Source organism: Schistosoma haematobium, chromosome 2 (assembly GCF_000699445.3).
Source record: "Schistosoma haematobium chromosome 2, whole genome shotgun sequence".
Lineage (NCBI taxonomy): Eukaryota > Metazoa > Platyhelminthes > Trematoda > Strigeidida > Schistosomatidae > Schistosoma > Schistosoma haematobium.
Window position 1 is genome coordinate 473460 of NC_067197.1, and position 6112 is coordinate 479571.

The window sequence follows — 6112 nt, forward strand, 5'->3', positions numbered from 1 at the left end:
AGGAATATCCAACGACGTAAATAGTTCAGTGAATAGGAAAAATTAAGATTTTGGAAACAAAAATACTAATCTTCATATATATTTCTAGATTAACTTTGTAAAATGAAGGTTTTAGGGTTATTACTGACGACTAGTCATACGTAAGCAACCCAGAGAAGTTTCAAAATAGAAGTCACCTGACTATTGCTTAATTATCAGAAGGGGTTTGTGGAGATTTTTAGAAATTTTCACAGATTGAAATCATGAGTCAGTTGAAGCTAGACCACCATTGAAAACCTGGAAGCACTGGACGGCCGTTCTAGTGGGAAGCCGTTACCAGTGGAGTACAACCAGGTCTGTTGTGAGATATCAGCTCACTGAAGACAATGGTATATGGTGGCGCAACTTCGTGGATTGGTTGAAGTTAGACATTAACACCGTTGGATGCCGACTCAGTGGTCTAATGGTTAAGTGCTCGCGCGCGAAGCCAGTAGGTCCTGGGTTCGATCCCCGCGTGGTGCGGGATCGTGGACGCGCACTGCTGATGTGTCCCATACTAGGACGAAACGGCCGTCCAGTGCTTCCAGGTTTTCAATGGTGGTCTAGCTTCAACTGACTCATGATTTCAATCTGTGAAAATATTGCTTAATTGTTTTGAAAAGTTTCTAAACTAGTGTCATGTCAGTTATTTAATCCACGTAATCTTCGATACATACATAAAAGTGTTCGTCCACAAATACTTTCAATAAGATCCAATGCATTACGTAAGTTTAGTTGAAATAAGGATTAGTTAGTGAGATGAAAATAGCAGACTAAATAACTTTTATTCTATTCAAAAAATGATCATAAAAAGATGATAAAACAGTAGAGACACAAGATACTAATAGGACGAGTATCTTAACGACTGATTTTACAAAGAGTAAGAAACTAGTAGAGAGGGTAGCATATTTTCTAAAAAACTTCTCCAAATACATTAATATTCAGACGAAATGAGATAAGTATTCAGCAATCGAAAGAATTACCTCTTCCAAAAACTAGTAGTGATATAAGGCAGACTTAATCATGTAACTTGCACCATCTTCCACTATCACTTCATGAAATGAGTTTTATGAACCTACTTCTTTCTATTCTATTTATTACCAAGCCAACATTACGTTTTGCTCAACGATAACAGTAAAATAATTTAGATGTAAACCATGATAAAAATAATGATGGACAGTGGCTAGCAGTGGAATCCAGGACGCGCGTTTTGTCCTGTTTGAGACTCGTCAGCTGTATAGTGAATTTAAATTCACCCCATTGCACAAGTGGCTATCAGGACTCAGTAGCTGAGTGAATAACGCGACAGCGTTTGAAGCGAACGGTACTGGGCTCGAGTCCCAGAGTGAACGTCAATCCTGAGATGCAGGTACATCCAGCTGACGAGTCCCAAGTAGGACGAAACGCGCTTCCTAGATTCCACTGCTATCCACTATCCATCATTGCTTACAAAAAGCTTGTGAATTAAGGCAATATCGAGGCATACGCACAGTATGCAAATATGCCAATAACAGAATGATCAATTGCAGTCTTAAACTTCAATGGGAAGATACAAGCCAAACAATACCAAGTGCCTTTTAAAAATAGTTACCAGTAGAGAAGTATTTCATTGAAATCACCAACTGTAAAACCACCTTAGTCAAAGGGAATTTTTTCATTTTTAAACATAGTCAATCAAATAAATTCCTATCATTTGTTACTGAATTTGAACGTAGGGTGCTATGCAAAGATGACAAATCGATTGAGTTCTCTTTAATTGAATGGTCGAGATATGTGTTACAGATGCCCAACAGTCTCCGTATCGTATCAACACATGAAATCATTAACAGTTGATATGAGGTATTTTGGTTGGTTCGAACTAATTGGTTTAAGTTTACGTGATTAATAGTTGGACAGGCTAGATGATATGGCTCAGAATTGTTGAGTCGGCTTTCGGAGAACTTCAACGGAGCTGCCAGAGGCCCAAAAGGAACCGAAGAGTCCTAGCCAATCACAGCATGATGGAGAATTCTAGAATTCCGACGTGGCGTGCTGCTATTGGTCAGTAGCATAATATGTCGTTAAAATTAAAACACGAATTTCAGCGAAGGGATCTCTTTTCAACGAATTTATTATCAAGCTGTACAATCGTATATATATGAAAATTTTGTTTTTGTAAAAGTACTAATTCCGTGAGGAAATGTGAATATAGTTAATATAAAGGTTATAATACTAGATTACGTAATATGAATAATAACAATAACAATAGATTTAGTGATTATAATAAGATGATTCAAATGTTTTTCATATAATAATTAAAGGTCAAAGAGGTGTACAAAAATAAACTGATATGATGAGCGTTCATTAATAAAACAATGAGAATATAAGACATAAGTAAAGGGGAATGCAGTAATAATAATAATAATAATAATAATAATAATAATAATAATAATAATAACATTAATGGTAGGATAATCAAACTAATTAAGGCCAAGGTAACGATAACGATAAGACGTACTTCTTTTGTACGCATAGTTCTGGTTTAAGCTCCTGGATGGCAAGAGCTTCGGCTATTTTTAAAAGTTGTATACGAAGAAATCTGGGTAGATTTGAACGAATCATATAAACAACCTTAAAATCAATTTGTGGATCTGTTGAATGGTTATAGTCAATTAGGTGTTCAAGAATAGAACTCCTAACTGCTTTCCTTTCACCCTTATAGAACCAGGCTGGAATATGTTCTCGTATCCGAGTTGAAAGCGAGCGCTGGCTACGGCCAATGTACCTTGCTCCACAAGAGCAGGTGAACTGGTAGATGCACATGGAGGCGACCAGACGCGGAAGCTTATCTTTTATGGATACAGAAAATAAGTTTCTACTAGTGAAGGATATTCGCAGTTTTGCCGCGTTAAATGTTCTCCTAATAGTTGTTGTTAGACGGTTTTTGATTACGTCCGATGTTCGGTCACCTTTAAATTCCAGACTTATATAAAGGTTTTTCTTTGGAACGGAACAACTAGAATTCTTCTCGCGACTACTTTTATTCATATTCTTTTCTATGAACCATTCTGGGTAACCATTTTCCGTCAAAGTCTTCTTCAGGAATGCGAGTTCTTCGTTAATGCATTCCGTACTGCATATGTGATGTATGCGATGGCATAAAGAATGGATAAGGTTTCTCTTCCTACTTAACGGAACCCAGCTATAGAAGTTGGTTAGCTGGCCATTCCATGTTTGCTTTCTAAAGATGGATCTTTTTAAAGAACCATTACTCGTTCTCATCAGACGTACATCGAGAAAAGGAATTGATTGGTCTTGTTCCCTTTCTAACGTGAAGTTTATGGAAGGGTGGCACGAGTTAAAGGTATGTAGAATATCATCTAAATCAATATTATTGTGACAAACAACAAACGTGTCGTCCATGTATCTCAAGTACAGGTGGAATCGATTGATCATTGAACGGAGTTGGTCGTTTTCTACTTTTGCCATGAAACAGTCTGCTAAAATTGGACCCAATGGAGACCCCATTGCGATCCCATCCCTTTGTCTATATATTTCATTATTGAAACTGAACTGGACATTAAAAGTACAGCGTAACAATAATTCTTTCAAATGTTCAGTTGGCAAACCTAGATCTATATTGTTAGAATCAATATACTCACATAAATAACATATTGTTTCGGTTAAAGGTACGCTAGTGAACGTTAACATATATAAATACCCATGTTTTCTGTACAAAAACGAACCTTGGAGTAAAGTGTCTCTCCCATACTTTGCGTCTTCTTTCTGGTGTTCAGGTCGCTATATAGTTCTAGCATGCGGGTTATCCGAATAGCTTAGGAACGAATATAGCGTCCAATCGACAAGACTTAACAAGAATTGATAGCAATGAAGTTGATGGATTCATTCCTTGTCTTTCAGTAAATTTTCTATATTAAAATTACCTTACACGTCTAATTCACTTTTTTTTCTTCTTGAATCATAAATTCTATGCCTAATAGCTTTTTTACCATCACTGATACTGTTACTAAATTCACTACTCTAAGACATGTCTTGATAATCTCGTCTCTCTATAAGTGATAAGGAAATGAATTCATCTGATTCAAAAGATCATTTGCAAATGACCAGTAAATTAAAATGTATCCAACTTTTTTTCCAAGTGTTCACCAGAAAAAATCATGCGCTAAGGTCTGAAATTCGTGGAAGTGGAAAAATCTCCTTGAATCAAATGCAAGTAAAACTGTAGATTATTTTCCTAGTTCCAAATTGAACTTAGCTGAACTGATAAATAAAACAAAAATTTCCTTCACTAGATATATAGGACAAAATTTCTCTCCATCATGAAAAGTTCAACATAGAACAATCTGTCTGTATTGTCTTTTGATGGAGTTTTATTCTCTGAACTGGATGGTTTTTTTCGCGGAGCTTTCATCATTCTTCTGAACGACATCTTCCGCAGTACAAACTTCAGGTAATGTATTGTCATAATTCTAAAGAATTGATTTTCAATTTCATTCTAGTATTGTTTGATTGTGTACTTCGATTACTTATTAATTCATGAACATTCTTATTGATTTGTAATTTTTATATTAAAATGATCATTGAAATTTGACATTGTCCATGTGTGTGTGAATGGGGCAAACATTCTACTCACATGATTCTTATGATTTCTATGTGGTTTGTTTCAATTTTATTATTCAATGAGTTGTAGCCAAGTTGGAAAAATTCTTTTAAACATTAACGGAAAGGCCAAATCAAACGCTCATAAAACACAAATGAATGAATAGTTTTAAATCAGTAGTTGATTTTACATTGTAGTGTGTACTATAGATGTCAATAGATATATAAGTAGTATGTATCATCCATCGAAAGTGAAATACCTGACAGCAGAAGGTTAAGAAGGTCACAGAAAAGAGAACGAGAACAGAGAATGATTGATGTGGAAACGAAAGAACAATAAAGTCTGAGACAATTGATGGATATTTTGCAAATGAAGTATTTACTGTATGGTTCTTAGATTTTACTAAGAGATTCTGTAAGATTGTATTCAAATACATTCAATTATGTCGACTTGTGTTTTCGTTTACTACAATATTACGTCGAAAAAAAATTAACGAATAAAATAAAATTCAACTTTGAGTTGGTTGCAAAGATTAGTTGAATTTCAAGATATCTACTCATCAAAAACTTACTTTAACGAATGACTGACTGAACAATGAACAACTGTATTGAAATAGTTTAACATTCTTCAACAATCTATCCACCCGATTATATCTTGGGATTAAGCCGACGATCTTCAGATTTCGGCGACAAGATTATCTTTAAATCACTCAGTTACAAAACAGTGGTTCATAAATTCCAACACTAGTAAATTCATGATATAGAAGTTGACCACACTTCACTTTAAGGTCAAGAATTTGTTATTAAAACAAATATTTAAAAAAAACATCAATATGAGGACTTATTGCAGAAGCAATGATGCAAAGACTGGATACCTCCATCTTAAACTCTTCTCATTTTCGACTGAACGAATATCAGTTAGCTGTCAAACGCCATGATATATCCTCACTTATATCAATGCAAGTGGACACACATGTGATTCAGAAAATGTTGAGATCTTAGATAGATTGAATTCTAAAAATACAAGATAATTTTTAGAAGCTTGGCACCCTCAGGTCAATCGGCAATCAGCAAACATATTGAAATTGATCCAACTTGTCAACCAATCAGCAGAGTTATAGAGAAATATGGGACCAAAAATCGAACCAATAGGAGATACGATCAAAATAAAGAACGACAGGTTAAAGACCTACAACAACCAATCACGGTCTAGGTCGTCAGGATAATCTGTGAGTCATATGTGGAGAAATTGGAGCACTTCACTTCCACCTGAAGTTTATACTGATGATTGCAATTAGAAGAACGATGGAAGTTCCGTGATCAAACCATCCAGCTCAGAGAACAAAACTCTACCAAAATCATCCACCTGAGCTACAAATCTCCACCATTTCATAAGTTTACTATTTCCCATATTAACTAATTTATTGTTACATCTTTAGTCTTGAAAAGTCCCAGCAACCCCAACGCTGATGATACGGCTTTTGGTTAAGAATCA